This window comes from Nomascus leucogenys, chromosome 2 (genome assembly GCF_006542625.1).
Source record: "Nomascus leucogenys isolate Asia chromosome 2, Asia_NLE_v1, whole genome shotgun sequence".
Taxonomy (NCBI): domain Eukaryota; kingdom Metazoa; phylum Chordata; class Mammalia; order Primates; family Hylobatidae; genus Nomascus; species Nomascus leucogenys.
In genome coordinates, this window is record NC_044382.1 from 101,698,565 (window position 1) to 101,715,859 (window position 17,295).

At 36.9% G+C, this 17,295-nt stretch overlaps 1 long non-coding RNA gene across 1 annotated transcript in view; it reads left to right on the forward strand.

Moving 5' to 3' along the window:
* LOC115837517 overlaps positions 1–15,202 on the forward strand; it is a 42,702-nt gene extending 27,500 nt beyond the window's left edge. Inside the window, exons 2-3 of the long non-coding RNA XR_004032534.1 lie at positions 8,165–8,245; positions 14,952–15,202. This is a non-coding gene — a long non-coding RNA (uncharacterized LOC115837517). The remainder of the gene's footprint in view (positions 1–8,164; positions 8,246–14,951) is intronic.
* The last annotated feature ends 2,093 nt before the right edge of the window (positions 15,203–17,295 follow it).

A 17,295-nucleotide genomic window follows, 5' to 3' on the forward strand; every position in this document is an offset into this window, starting at 1 on the left:
CCCTGAAAGCAACACCAGCCCTCAGTCTGGAAACCAAGTCCCCAAGGAGACCCTGGGCAAGCCTTTCAAACAGCTAGGAGTGAGATAGGAGGAACAGCAAATGTCAACTTACATAAACCCATAAGATAAGAGATGAGAAAATAATGTTCTTTTTGCAAGGGCAGAAGTCTAACTTTCTCAGAAAAATAATGTGCAAAAATGGTGGCACTCAAAAATGTAAAGATCTGGGAAAGTCTAGTAAATAAATCCAGGAGTTGGACTGCTTTATAGGTGGATGAAGAGTTTGGATTAAATAACCTGCCAGAAGGAGAAGGGACACGTGGAGTCTGGCTTTCCCTGTCCCTGAAAGGGGTGTTTTAGAGAGGCTGTGGGCTTTTATACAATGAGGTCAGTAGGAATAGTTGGTCTTATTAAAGAAGTGCTCTGAATAAATAGACCTATTATAAAGACTTCTGCAATGTCACTGATATTTATAGAAAAACACACACCACGGAAAATGCGTAATTCTATCGTCCAACAGATTATGAAATTTAAATTGCCCCCAAAGGTTACCTTTTCAATGCCTACCTCTGACCAATTCTCTCTCAAATTTCTAAGGCCCAGGACTTTATCTCCACAGTCCTCTTCCAGGACCAGTCCACCATCTCCATGTCACTGAGCTAATAACATCATTGTCTCCATTACCTCTTCCATTACTTGTCATTCTCATGTCCTATTCATATTTTATACTCAGCCTTTCTATACCTTTTCCCAGAATCCTAAAACCAAAGTTTACCAGACCAATTACACAGTGAGAGGTGGGACAATATTATTTATATTGTCCCCACTTCCATTTGTGCTATGGAAACATCTTACATTAGAAAGTATATTTTAACCTAAAAAAGTTTTCTCCACTCACGAACGGCTGATTTCACATTACTGTCCTGAGGAATGTATAAAGTAATATATATGTATAAGTAAATATATATACATACATGTATGTATATAAAGTCAGTAAATTTTTTTCTATTTTAAACTCTACTCTATTAATCACAATATCATCTATATATAGCTTAAAGGTAGTATATGATTTATTATGATTTTACATATAATCAAGACTTTGTCATATATGTCCTTGAGGCATTTGCAATAGCTCTGCCCCAAGCATCACTACTTAACAGCACACAGTCTCTAGGTAGAGAACTACTATATCAAGCATTAGGGAGCTGCCTGCATTTGGTAGTCTAGGCAATAATAATAATAATAATCTGACCTAAATCATTATCTCCATCTAATAGAAGTTCCTGCCATGGTACTTTAACAAAATAACCGGACATCAGAGCTAGTTAGCTGAATCTGAGTTTTACTCTTCCCAAGTGTAATGTCCTCCCTGCCATCTAAGCAGGCCATGCTAGCTCTCAGTTGTGATGCCCCACACCTCTGCACTATTACACTGACCTTTCTTTATAGACATCAACATTTACTTGATGTGGGTCGCAATTCCTTCTGGTTCTATTATGGAAAAAAGTAAAAGGTCATTACAGAGTAACCCCATAGGATGAATACTAATGCTGACAAGAGCAGACATCACACAAGTGGGACAGGGGAAAAAATCCTTTCAGTGGCTCTCTGATCGTCATGTTCTCTGTATAAGCAAGTTGGGTCAAAACACTCTCTAGTGGGAGATACTGCTCTAAACAAGGCAGATGTGAATACAAAGAGAAGTATACGAAGATCTTAAGTCTTGACCTGTGAACGGCTAATTTGAATTTGTACTGACTCTTGGAAATGCTCTCTGTCTTGCTGAATGGGGTGGTGCTAAACAAGAGTTCCTCACTTCAGGAACCCAGTGATAGTCATCATGTTTAGGCAAGAACCAAAGAATTTCTTTGTTTCAGAGGGCTCAGAATGAGACATTTTTGTATGTGCATGTTCACCCACCCTGTGGTTTTACAGATACTGACCAACATAATTGCAATCTCTGGAGGATGCTTATGAGGAAGGTCAACACTTACTCACTTTTCCCAAGACAGTCCTAGATTATACCTGTTGTACTGAACACCCCCCTTCGTACTCAAAAGTATCCTAGTTTTGAGGATAACTATATATTTATGCTAATTGCAAAGTATTCCCAAGTGTTAAGCTCTCTAGGACATCACACAGGACTGCAATGTTTACAGCCTAGTTCAGATTTTTTGACTGATTACAGCAGTCCCAGAAGGTCTCTCTAAAATGCATATTCCTGAGCCCAGTTCCAAGGAGAGACTTAGGAACGTGTTTGCTTAACAGGTGCTACAGTTGATTCTTCTAAACGATAAAGTCCAATCATTGCCATTCTCAACAATTCCCAGGAGTCTTTTCCTGTGTGCTATATTTAACTACATAACTATTTTTTACACTTCCTCTTTCTCCTTTGCCTTGGGAAGATTTCCACTTCCTAAACTTTCCCAAGCTTAATCTTGAATCTGAAGTGCTTCTGCACCTACTTTGCCACATTCCACCCACTCACAGACCCTTCCGCAGGGTGTGTTGGAGGTGGATAGTACCAGCGTGCAAGGGCTGGGGGTGCATGTCTCCTCCCAACTCAGTGATGTCATGTTGCTAGCTTAAAATTACCCATGATGAGATTACTGACACCATTCAGCAAACGCTACAAATAAAACCTTCCTCCTTCACCTCTGAAGTCATTTGTTAACATTAACCAGTGCACCACTAGCTAAGCATTTACTGCTAATTATTCCACTACCCCTTTAGACAAACAAAACATCAAATGTTCCCTATAGAGAGCCAGTCTTTGTTTTACTTATGTTTAGGTAAGCCAGAGAAAAGATTCCACATCAGAAAAATAACACAGTTATCACCTATGATATTTTATCAGAAAATATTCATTTTCTAAATAACTGAAAAAATTATTTATACTATAGAATTTTGACTTCAGGTTGAAGCTATCCTCCTGAATTTCAGATTTCCATTCAAGCTTAGAAATTAAAGAATCATTTTTATTATAAATAAGTTTATTTTTATTAATAATGTATAAAATAGATGTATACTTATTATAGAAATACCACATAAACAATTCCTCTTAGCCCCATATAGCCACAGATATCTAGTATCAACCCCTTGTTTGGTTAGCTACACATTTCACCTAATATTTTATCATGAACGTTTTTCTACATTAGTAAGTATACTTTTACATATATATTTGAGTTATATAATGTTCTGTTCTATACATGTCATTTGGTTTAGCTGATAACCTTTTTCTTTAAAATTTTGGTAGTTTCCAAATTTGTGTTATTTAACATAGCAATAATAGGAGTGTTGCTGAAGATGTTTTTGCATATATCTTTAATTGCACTTAGAATAAATTTATTAATGGATAATTGCTCTGTTAAAGGGTACTTATTTTAACACTTTTAGTAAATAATATTAAACTTGTCTTTCAGAAAAATTGTGCCAGCCTGGTGACCTAAGTCACCAGTAGCATGTTGAATTACCCATCTTCTATTGCTGTTAAGAATATATTTATTAAAATATATATGCATATATAAATATATAAATATATATATAATCTAATTGTTTTTATATGTTTCAGCTTTTTCATTCTTTTCTGTAATTCTGTGATTGTGATTCCTTCAATGAAATGATCAAGTCATTAAGAAAATAAAAACGTTGAACTTTCATGAGAGATTCATTAAAGTGGCTTTGGATTAAATTTGACCTTTTAAATATAAGCTTGAACCCCAAACCAATGCAAATACAGAATCTTTTCTCTTATGATCAGAAGCCTCACATTACTTTTTTCCTCAAGAACATACTCCAAGTCTTCAGCAATAGGGTCATTTGCTATTATTAATATTGAGAGAACGAGAGAGAGAAAATTCTCTTTATTTTTTAAGATAGGAAACTAGAAGAGTTCAGGCTTTATAGAATCTGGAGTCTATAGTGGTGAACAATCGTTCAGCCAATAATCACAGTCTAGTAAAAGGGCAGAGTGTTTTTTCCAAAAATACAAAACAATAGCAATCCATAAATTCTATAAAGACAGTTTAAAAGGCACTTAAGCACAGTTAAGTTAATACAAATATTTTAATCTCTTATATGCATGGTTGAGGTTTCCTTAGATTTCAATCCACTTCATTTCTTAAATAGCACATCATTATTTTGCCTAGTTGAAGAACTATCATGTAAATATTGGTATTGTACTTCAAAGGCAAAAACGGCTGTTGATTTTCAACATAAATATTCAAAGATTTCTGATATATTTGATAGTTGTTCAAGTAGGTAAGCTCTGTGGGTAAGAACATTTTACTGGAATATATCCAGTGGTTAAAAAGCTATCATATGCTCTTATTGGATGTTGCTCATTTAGGCATAGAAGAATTAATACCCTTCTCCTGTCGAATAATTCCAAGAGGTAGTATAAACCTGCCTCCTGGGAAACGCACATCTTCTAAAGGAAAAAAATATAAAGGAAGACGACTCAAAATTGTATTCACCTTTTATATGCATGTGACAAATGTTTCTTTTTTCTTCTTGTATGACCATGGCATTCTGGACCACTTATGTGGATTAGGATGTTATGATTTTTAAAATAAAAATATGTTATGCTTATTGAATTAAAGAATGTTAAAGAGTCAACTCTTTCAATTTATGAAATTATTCATGCTGGAGGCAAATCCCTTTGTACTTCATGTCAGAGACCTAGTGGGAATCTTCAAATAGAAATAAGAAGAAGAAATGTCTACTGATTATAACACATTTTCTTTTGAATGAAAATTCAGTGTTTTGTTTACAAAAAGGAACATCTTGCATATCAAGGAAAAGGCCTGATCTTAAACAGAACCCAGTAATACTCACAGCAAACCCAATTAGTAAACCTCTGAAAAGAGCCAGAAGAAAACAGGACTTCCCTCTCTCTCTCTCTCTGTTTATGTCACATTACTAAGTATATCTAAATCCAAACATACATATTTTTCTATCAGCATTAGTCTATGGAGAATTTAGTAGATAAAACAGAAGACGCAGCTTCAAAGACAATACATTTTGTCCTCTCTATACCACTGTTTAATAGAAAACTAACAATGACTATTAAATTCAATCAGCTGTCTTGGGGTTTAAGATCTATTTCTTCCTTTCCTTTTCATGGGGACTTTTTTAACCACTAAATTTTTGTTTATGACTATATGATAAGGAAGTTAGCTATAAGAGAAAAAAAGTTGTAGTATGTTAAAGAAACTTGAAAACACACAAGTATAACATTTATAATAGATAACTAAATTCGTGAAATTGGCCAGTTGCAGTGGCTCACGCCTGTAATCAATCCCAGCACTTCGGGAGGCCAAGGCAGGCAGATCACTTGAGGCCAGGAGTTCGAGATCAGCCTGACCAACATGACAAAACCCCATCTCTACTAAAAATACAAAAATTAGCCAGGCATGATGGTGGGCACCTGCAATCTCAGCTCCTTGGAAGGCTGAGGTATGAGAATCGCTCGAACCTGGAGGGTAGAGGTTGCAGTAAGTCTAGATCACTCCAGCCAGGGCAACAGAGTGAGACTCCGTCTCAAAAAAAAAAAAAAAATTCGTGAAATGGTTATACAAAATGTCTTTGAATGCCCCCAATTTCTAAACATATGTCACTAATCACAGCTACCAATTATATCTAAATGTTCCATTTGTCTACATTCTCAAAAACTGGTGACAACGAAGAAACAAGTTTTGAACATTTACAAGAAATATTACACAACAGTTTCTATACTCGAGGAAATTCACTGAAAACCTTTTATTCTAATTCTTTATAGGACACTAAACCATTTATTATTTTTTCCACCTCTTTTTTTCATCTGCATAAGGTAATCTGGCTAAATGATCTGACCAATCAGAAGAGATGGTTGATACCCCAATGCAGGGGTCCCCAACCCCGAGGCTGCGGGCCAGTACCTGTCCACAGCCTGTTAGGAAACAGGCCGCGGAGCAGGAGGTGAGCTGCCGGCCAGCTAACATTACCGCCTGAGCTCTGCCTCCTGTCAGATAAGCTGCAGCGTTAGATTGGGAGCACGAACCCTATTGTGAATTGTGCATGCGAGGGATCTAGGTTGTGTACCCCTTATGAGAATTTAACTAATGCCTGATGATCTGAGATGTAACAGTTCCATCTGGAAATCATGCCCCTCTGCTACCCATCTGTGGAAAAATTGTCTCACACAAAACCAGTCCCTGGTGACTAAAAGGTTGGTCATCACTGCTTTAATGTCTTAAAAAGTTGTTTCATATCTAAGAAGAGCAACTAAGGAAAGCCAGGGCCCAGCCAAGGTCCCAGCTAGTAAGAAAACCTGCGCTAATCACTGAACAGAGTGATGATGCCAGACTGCAACCCAAAAGCATCATAAGATGAATGGAGCACAGGTGTGCTCTAGTGAAAGGGGCACAGATACTAACATTAGACCATGTGGGTGCAGATTCTGGTTCCATTTTTTGTCACTGTGTAAATTTGAACAACTTATATAATATCAGTGAGATGCCCTTATTCTAACCTGTAAGATGTGAATAATAACAGTTGTTTCTTGACTGTTTCGAGAATTAAATGAGATAATGTGTGTAATGATGTTAGTGCTGTGGCTGGAATAATAAATGTGAGCATTTATCATCATTAAACATCCAACCTATGGTAGTACACATGTTCAGAAAATCAGCCCAATGCATATGACTTCTTCTTAAACAGAAAATGCTAGCTAGAAAAGTTTTTTGTATTTTTCTAATTATTTAAAACTTGTTTCTATACTTTGGGCTCCAGCAGGTCTGAAAATAGATTTAAGAAAGGGTGTTCTGTGGCAAACAAAGGGAGATTGAGACAGTCATCCATCCCTATGCACCCCATCCAACTTGGACAGAGTTAATTTTATAGAGCCGGGACATTTGCAAAACCCTAAAGGGACTGTAGAGTGGCTGCCCTGAGATGTCTCAGGTTCTGTGAAGCAGGCGGTCTTCTGATGGGCTGATAGACCACAGGAGAGGCCTCTAAAGGCCTGCTGGCTCCAGTGTGCATTCTCTATGGTCCCCCCGAGCGTCACCAACTGATTATACACCAAAAGGTGGGTGGGATGTTCAGAATAGGTGACGACTCATAGTTATTTAAAATGCATGTCTATGTTACCTGGAGGGAGCCTCCAAGCCCCCAAGAGCAGATTAGCATAGATTAATTTGTCAGATTAGCTAGCTGACATTTGGGGCCCTGAGGAGAAGAGCAGGAAACTTTCTGTGAGAGGAGCAGAACGGCAGGGAGAAGGGAGGGTGCAGGCCCAGGATAGAGTAGGAGGGAGAAGCTGTGCAAAGAGGAAAGGAGCAGCCACGGCAACCTTCTCCAAACCACACGGCCCACACCTCACCCTGGAAGGAAAGGACTGCTTCACAATGGTGCAGGAGAATTCAACGAGGTCTTTGACAATGTCCCAGCAACTCAGTAGGAAAAAAGAAATCCTCTGTAGAGGACAATGAGTACCTCCTCACTATGAACCAGAATCAGGACACCCAAGGCAAAGTGTTTTGCTTATATTAGGTTCAATAATTTTTAGTAATAGGAACTAGAATCAATTATAGAGGAAAAGGAGCTTTATCAACAAAGGAAAATAAAGTTCTGGGTAAACAAAAGAGAGAGAACTCCATACAGAAAAGTGCCTCAGAAGCACTGTTATAAATCAGGTACCACAGTCTCTGTTTTGCCCTCTCTGTCATAGTTTTGGCTACTGACAATCCACAAAATACTCAATAGGAATCAAGATGATGTATAAGTGCTAACAGTCCCCAATGTATCCCAGGGAGCTGATAGAATTCTAAGTAATATTAAAAGAGCCACTTTAAAATATGTACATATGTTACCCAACTGAAATTTTATTTATCAAAATTAAAATTAATTTTTTGTGGCCAATAGCTATTTTGCAGCATCTAATTTCCCACAGGAAACTTGAAACTTTGAAATTCATTACAGGCCCTTGTGCTATGAAATAAGTATTAAAAATATGAGAAAATGCCCTTCTTGGTCTTAACGAATTTACCAAGTGTCAAAAGCAAATGGTAAATTAATATTTTGGAGCCCAAGAATCAAAACTTGAGAAAAGGCTCAGTTCTTTAAGAAAAAAAGCATATTTTCTCATTTGTTTATTCAAATACTACTTTTTTCAACTTTATAGATAATCCTGGACATCCAGAACTATTTTCCCCACAAGAAAACTACCTGATATTTAGATCTGAATGAGTTGACTAGTTACGAGGTGAGTAAGAAGTAATATTTGCATCTCTTTAAATATCTATGTATATATTTGTCATCACCAAGAGAACCTTTGTTCATTTATGCAAAGCAAACTTCAGCAGAATTTGGAGAGTGAGTCAGAACATCCCTAGGAGCCAAAAAGGCCATTTGCTCTCTCAATCTTTTATACAGAGGATCAAAGCATAATCAAAGGACAGCAGTACCCTTCACTATTTCAATAAATAAACATGAGTGAAAGAAAAACACAGGCAAAAGAATTTAGCCGCTAAAACTCCTTTGCTACATTACATATTCAGCTTTGAGCACAAGTTTTAAAAATACAGTTCAGGCTTGGGAAACATTAGTTTTCAGGCCATCTAGTCAATTTCCTACAAATGTTGAATGGCTAATCATAGAATAATTTCATAGGGCTTTTTGTTGAGTTATTGTTGTTTTGAATGTTCAGTTAAATGATTTACCAATGGAGTCAGCAGTGAAAATTGTTATCACTGGTATAAAACCTTTCTGTTTTTCATCTGGGAGCATAATTTTGTTATTCTTACTCTCTCAGTTGTGTTACTAATGAGTACTAAAAATAATTGTTGTATAACCACTGTTATTCATCACTAAACTTGGAATTTAGAAACTCTAAAAAAGAAAAAAAGCTATTGAGCTATTGACTAGAAAGTCAAGGCATGAGAAGTAGACTGGAAGTGACATAGTTTTGAGGATGAGCTGCCCAACTGCAGCACATTCAACTTCTGTCATTAGGATTTTAAGTTCATGCCCAGTTTACATGGGTGGTATTTAGGAGTTAATGAATTTCTGCCAAAGTGAGTAATGTGGTCCTTTCTCACTGATAAGATTAAGACCAATACCTTTCCCAAGTAGCGTTAAGTAGCAATGAACTTCTTCATCCTTGTGAACAGAGCTTGACAGACATTGTCAGACTCTCATTCCTGAGGTATCATTGTCATTCACTCTGCATTAACCCTGCTAGGAGCTACTGCTGGATTTAGCCTTCAAAGTCTCCTCATTATTTGACAAGTTAGAAGAGGTAGTGGAACTACTAGTAATTGGGGAACTACAACTCTATCCCAGCAAGTGACCTTGTCCCCAAACTAAGCTCTGGCTGGCCCCAGGTAGAACAACCTTAATTGGCAGAGTAGTTATTATTGCGGCTCTTCAACAGGCGTATTCCAGGGAAGGAATGGGAGAGAAGAATTTCAGCACAATGCAGTGCAGATGAAATGCTGATAACTCCATCTGAGGCTGGCATATTGTGTGCAAGTGTCACTAACTTTGGATTTATCTCTGTCACTTATTTTCCATCTTAAAGAAGGACTTGATTTAGAGCTTCAAATAATTACCTCCAAATGAATGAGAGGTGAACATATGCAAACACAATTTTAAGTGGGAGCTGAGGTTTCCTTCTGCCCTCTGACTTTAAAAATCTGATCCCCAGCACAGAGTCAGATTGATATTAAGTTGATATTCAAATAACTTTGGTAAACTTTTAATTCGCTTTTACATTTTTCAGCCCCATATGCTCCCAAGTACCATCTGAAGCTGGAAACTACAAATAATACAAAGACTATTTCTTGGTTCCTAATAGTTAGTTTTCGTGATCAAGTGGATTAAACATTTTAGATCTTACTAGAAAGCTCTGAAAACGGAAAGGTTTGAGTTCTAATGAAACAATTTTCATAAATACCTTAACCTTGAGATGCCATACTACAATTAAAAATAAATCATCATGCAGAAGTTTGTCTAGCACTTTGAACAATGGAATATCTCTTTGGTTAGTTATTATGTAATATTCAAAAAATGGAATATTTTTAAATAATGCTCAAAATCTGTTTGGTTTCTTAAAGCCAAAGCATTGTTATATTAGTCTTTTGACATATAGAAGAATGTATATCTTAACCCAAAACTAGAGTTCAAATATTCCTTTGTAACGTAATTCCAATGGAAAATAGCTCAATGCTCCTCTCCCTGCTGCTAAAGAAAAAAGATCCAGTCTCGTCCATGTACTTTATCATTATGCAGCACTTGCAGAAGTGTGGAATAGGAACATACACAAAGTGTACATGCTTTTGGCTATTTGTCAAAATAACAACTAAGGAAGGTGGCGCTAGCTTTCTCAAATATTTTCCATAAGCTTCCTAAGTGAAATATGTCTTATATTACTCTTTGTTATAAGTAACTTACTAATCTAAGTTGAGTTTTAAAGATTTGGTAAAACTTCAGTGTTTTCAAAAATTATTTACAGTCTATATGCAGCAAAGCAAAAAATTAGAAATGGGGCCATCACTATTACCCTCTGAATTTGTATATTTGTGTGTCCAAGCAGCCATTCAAAATGAATGAGGCAAAGACTAAAAGACAAAAAATATACTTATCTTCAGATTAAAGTATGAGAATATTCAGATAAAGGTACAAGTATAAATCTAAATTATCCAAATCCACTACATTATTCTGTAATATTTGTTTTGCTATCATCAAATAAATATGACCTGTATCAATTTAATTACAAGCAAATGTATATGAAAAGCAAAAATTTCTCACCTTGATATAGGACTACAGGTGTTATATATTTGAGATCTATTAATTCTAAACTAAATCAAATATATTCTTTAGTCTCTGATAGCTTCTATGATTGGCTCTCATGCATGAGAATTGTCATTAAAGCCATGTTCATTTTCTCTCTCTTTTTTTTTTTTTTTTTGCATTGAGTGTAAATCCTAAGCTATTCCAAAATACAGAGAAAAAACAGCAATCTTTGACATGCCCAAGAAACTTCAACATGTGGGATTAGATGTATTAACAAAACATAGGAACCTTAAGTGGTCAGGGAGTTAGGGTAACCCACAGTTCCTATTTGCCCAAGACCGAGAAGGATTCCTGGGACATAGAACTTTGAGTGTTTAGTGTAAAACCAGAACAAGTTGGTCCTCTTCAAGAAGAGAGTACCTTAGCTAAGCTCATATGGATACATTTGTCAAACTTTCCCTCGGCAAATGTGTAGTCAAGCCAAAACAGTTGCTCTTCACCTTAGGGAAATAAAGGATGCAATGGGGAATCTTTCTACAGTGTTGGTTTTAAGATTGTAGAGAATTAGGACAATGAGGAAGTTTCTGCACTCACTTTAGTGGCTTTTTACAAGTACTTTCAATGCATCTTTCAAACTCCTGTTCTTAAACATTGCCAAGCTTTCATTAAAAATACAAGCACTACTGCCAAGACAAGAGAGCTGCACTTTATGCAGAAGTAGTAGAAAGCTAAATACAGTTGTATATATTTTACGTTTTCTATCCCAATAAAACACAATGGTTAGTTATGTTGTTTGCTTTAAAAGTCTCTTAAGATTCTATTTTTTCCTCATGTCCATAAGCTAAGGAATTGTCTGGAGTAATCTATTGCAACAAAATAGGCTGAACCCAGAAAAAAGAGTATGCCAAGGCACTAGGTAATGGTTAAAAGATCGATAAGTATAAGGGTTTGAGCAGAATACATAATAACTTCTCAGTAGTCTTCTAAAGTATCTGAAATCCACAGCTATAGCCCTTGCTGAGTTAAACATTTCAGCCCAGCTTACTAGCACCACAATACGCAGGTAGAAGTAATAAGTAATAATGAGTTTTGGGCCATTGAACACTGTGAATTTTCCCAGTGTACTGCAATTATAGAAACATCTGTGCTAAATAAGTTCCTACTGAAAGCTAGGAGTGTTTAATAATCCTCACAATTTCTCATTATCAACCCTAATAGAAGAGAGAGTAAACTCTGCAAAAGTTTACCATTTTCAAATTGCCAGGAATGTGATCATTTCTGGTACTACATTTCCCTGGACGATAAAAACACCAGAGACAACCTCCTTGGAAAAGAACGTTAAACAGCAGCCTTAATAACATGTACCATAGCACAAGGCAAATTATGCCACTTTCAACAGCCAAACCATTCTTGCTAGAGTATCCCCTGCACTACGACCTGACAACTAGGAGATGGATGTTGCTTCTCAGCTTTCTCTACTGCCTCTGACAGGAGAATGTGGCCTAAAAATACACACAGCTTTCCTCAGATCTGTCCTGACCGCTGAGGCCTCTATTGAGATGGCTCCACACCAGCTGACTGCTTCCCACAGGGCTCATTCCAAAACAAGCCTAGATTTTAGAGCCAGCATCTGAATAATCTTAACAACCACAAAGGGTCGGCTATTGCTACTGAAGGGAATGTCACTGCTCTAGAGGAATATGAGTGACTTGGATGTGACTAGCAATAGCTGAGTAGATGCCTCTTTAATTAGTTTGGGAATAATGCAGCTGATATTACTTTGGAAGAAGGTAGCATGTGAGAGCCAGTGAATCTCCATGGCTGGAACTAGTTTATGGAAAAAAAAAAAGTGGCAAACAGAGCCCATCACAGAGTATGACTGCTTCATTATTAGCAAAGAGAAAAAAAGTTATTTGCATCCAACTCTGTCAAAATAAGAGCTGGCTTGAGTCCTGTGACTGAAGTGATGGCCTCACTGATACCAGACAAGACACTGAAACTTTTAAAACATGGTTAAGATGCTTTGGAACTGTGCTGGTTAGATTTATGTGCTATCACGGGTGGGCCAAGATACTCAGACATGTGGTCAAGCACTGTACTGAATGTTTCTGTGAGGGTGTGTTGAATGAAATTAACATTTTAAGCATTGGACTTTGAGTAATGCAGATTGCACCCCATAATGTGGATGAGCCTGATCCAATCAGTTGAAGAGCTGAATAGCACAGAAAACTAACCTCCATCAAGCAAAGAGGAATCCTCCCGTAGACTGCCTTCCAACTTGATCTGCAGCATCAGCTCTTCCCTGGATCTCCAGCTTGCCAGCTCACCATGAAGACTTTAAATTCACTAGCTCCATAATCACACAAGCTAGTTCTTTAAAATAAATCTTTCTTTAGTTCTGATTCTCTGGAAAGCCCTGACTAATACTGGAACAAAAACAATATTTAGCCTCTATCCAATCTTTCTATTCATTCTACTAATTAATATCAGCAATATCTAATATTTATGTACCAGATAATATGATAAATGTATTACACGGCATATATGATACCGTTACTATCTTCATTTGACAGCAAAAGAGATTGAGGCTTACAGAAGTTGGTTAAGTTGTCCAAGCCCACATCGCTAGTAAGTGATAAAGGCAGGATGCCAGTCCAGATCTGACCCTTCCAGCTCCTGCATTCACCATCTCCATTATCGATTGCCCCTTCAATAAAGCGATAGCAACAAGAGAGATTATCACCAGTCAACGTGGGTTCAAAGCAGATACAATATGTGTTCGAAGTACATATTTTGGTTAGGGGAAAATATTTTCTCTTTGATCACTTTTGTTACTTTTTTTGCAAAGTGGAATCCCAAGGCTGGGATTCAAGCCACAGTGCATGCTCAGTTCAGCTTACTCAACAACTGGATACATTACCTTACTGAAATTATTTATGCTTTTAGACCAATGTCTTACTCATCTGTCAACTGTACACGACCCTGGACAAGTCTCTAAACTTCTCTGAGTGTCAATCTTTTCTCTATTAAAAACATAAAGTATATTCAGGCTAAATAATCTTTCTTATAACCTGGTGATAAAGGAGCCTCAGTTTGAATAGGGAAATATTACTTGCTTTAAAAATTCTCTTGAGAACTAAATAAAAATAAATTTGTAAGTGTAGGGGGAAATGAAAAGGCATTAGGCACATATTTGATCTTCTAAAAATCACTTAAGAGAAAATACTGCCTTGCTCAATGTGGGAACACAAGTAATAATTGGAATAAAGTTTTTATTCCTGTGATTTTGACTCATGAAGCATTTTAACTGGAGAACTTGGTTCAAAGAGGATTTTTTTTTTCTGCTGCTGCTTTGTGGAGATGCTGCTTCCATGAACTCTTATTATAACACATTTCCATGAAGTCTAGTCTTGGAACAGACCAGAATGACCTACAGTTTGTCTCCTGCCCCTGACTCTCCACTCCCCTAAATTGCCCTATCAGGCTCAGCCACTCTGAGAATACCACTAGCACTACATTTGGCTCTGTCATTATTTACATGCTTGTCCCTCTAACCGCGTTCCCATTTGATGATAAGTGCCATAAAGGCAGGAACGATACCTTTCATCCTTCAATACTGACAGCCTAACAGAGTACCTAGCAATCAATTAGATAGTAAGTGCTCATATTTGTGAAATGAGTAAATAAATGATTTAGTGGCTCAAATTACTCTTCAAAATGACCCACGTTGGTATTTTTAAATTATCAAGATAGCTAATTTATCGAGCACTTATTTGTGCTGGCTTTGTTTTAAATGGTTAACGTACAATGTCTCATTTAATCATACTCTATGAGGCAGGTGAAACTTGGGGAAAATTTCATTCACAAACCTGTTTTAAGCAAGTGTGTTTATCTCACTGGCAGCCTACCTAACGGACAACAGGCCAAAATATTTGGGCAAGACTGTTCAAATTCACAATCTGAAATGCTCAAACTACAGTGGTTATTTGCTACTTTCTGGTTGCCCAATATCCATTCTGACTGTGTTGGACAATGAACCCAAAATTCCTTTTAAGAAATTAATTATCCCTCACTGTTTAATAGGAACCTTTTTATAGGAATATAACAGAAAAATATGTGACCGAAGCTCAGCCAACCAAACTCTTTTCTTTTTTTTTTTTTTTTTCAATCTATAGCTTGAGCAGAATGAAGCAAAGACAGCAAGTATGGGAGCATGACAGTTGCAGCCTATACCTTCTAGCAACAATGGTTCCTTCTACCAGAACCTCAGAATTGTTCCCTGCCCTTCCTAAATCTGGTTCTTCAAATTTCCTTTCCACCATAGGAGCCAGTCCAATATTTTTCTCATAAGTTTTCCTTTTTCTTCCCCCACACTGGATAAAGTCAGTTCTGTTGCTTACAACCATAGGGTCTTAATTGACGTTGATGCCTGCCCCTGGAGAGCAGAATCCTCTCCCCACCCCAAGTAACTGCTATTATTTTTGTGGCCCACAGGCAGAAGCATAATAAAGATGCAATTCGCATTCTTGGAAGTTTGATGTTCTCTTTGAAAGATTTGCTTTCAATCAGGGTCTGGGACTAGGATGAAACAAGCAAGTACCAAGAGTGCAAAATAGAAGGCACAACCTTAGGGTCGTGCAGGTCCCAAATCAGCTCCTGAGAGTGAGAACCTCCTGACATTTTGCACCAGTGTGCCTCCTTGACTCACCCTAGTTCAGCTCTGTTCTCAATCTATGTTTACAGACAGAGGTGTGTTTCTTTTATGAGGAAATGTTTCTGGCTGTAGGTCCACGGGACTTCATATTGCACCAATTCTCTCCCAGATACTGCAATTTCAAGGCTGCAGAAGCAGTTGTTGTTTGAGGACTCTCCTGTTAGACATTCACTGAACTTATTATTTTGATTCCATAGCTTAAAACTCTTGAGTGGTAGCCACGTGCTTGGTGAGGGTTCAAGACATTATTAATACTGGAAGAAATAACTGCGTTTTAATATATATATTATATATGTCATTTCTATAATGTTGAATATACTGTTTGCCATGATGTTTTTTAATATCATGTTGGTGATGATGTCTATTTCATACATTATTGGTTTTTATCTCTACTAAAAGAAATCCTACAGCTGAAATTTTCCATGGATCAACAGAGCACATATGGAAATAAAATATGTAGGTCTTGCATCTGTAATAAATAGTTTTTGAAAGAAAGAGGTCATTTCTTCACTTGGTGCAGGCAGCTGGCACAAGCAGAGTAGAAAAAATCAATTTATTTGAATTAGAACTTTGCAAATCCGGGGACTGTTGTGGGGTGGGGGGAGGGGGGAGGGACAGCATTAGGAGATATACCTAACGCTAAATGATGAGTTAATGGGTGCAGCAAAACAACATGGCACATGGATACATATGTAACAAACCTGCACATTGTGCACATGTTCCCTAAAACCTAAAGTATAATAATAAAAAAAAGAACTTTGCAAATATGATTGTATCATAATTACAATGATTCTATCATAGGATGGTGTTCAGCACAGCACTCCTAAGTAGGATATACATTAAAAAAATTGAGTCGTAGCTTTATTCAGAGGTTCTATGTCTATGAATAATTGACTAGGATCTTTAAGAGAATTATATTCTTTTGATTCCTTTCTGTTACTGTATTTGCTTTTTGTTCTGAATTTCCTTTTTTAAATAGTAAACTTCTTGTGTCCTCAGAGTCATCTTTTCCTTCCTTCTTGCCCTATGGCCTCACACTCAATCACTTGCCAAGGCCTGTTCATCGTTTCACTCTCCCAACCATGCCTTCTTTCCATTTCTTCCACTTGGACAAATGCAATAGCCTCCCATTCCCTAACCATCTGAGCCTTCCTTAAACCTTACTGTCTTTCCTTCATGCTCTGAAGCAGTTAATGTATCCCCATTACCTCAAAGAGAAACTACAAAACCCTTTAAATAGCTTTAAAGCACCTCCATGATCTGGCCTTCATTTATCTTATATTTCTGATTTATAGTTTAGTGTTTCTATTCATAAACTACTTGCTGTTCACTATTTGAACTCTCACTTTTCTGCCTGCATAACTTTATCCATGTTATTTCCTTCAATAGGAATGACCTTACAAATTTCCCACAATCATCAAGTCGCAGCTAAAATATCATTTTTTCCATAGAGCTTTTCTTGATCATACCAGCCAGAGAAGTCCTCTGAACATAAAATTATTCCTGGACTTGTTCATGAAGTAGATATTACAAAATTGCCATACCTATTAGATTACATGTACATTAATGTAAAATTCCCTGATTAATTAGCCTTCACTTTCTAATATGGTAAGCCAGCAATGTACTTTGTACACAACAGATGAAGCATGAATATTAATGTATAATGAGTGAATATAAATGTATATTCTGTCATATATATATATATGGCTGGTCCTTATATTTGTTTACAGTTTCTTTTTCTCCTTTAGTTTTACTAAATATTGGCATAACCATCACACCATTTATTCAGCTGTGCACATTCTCAA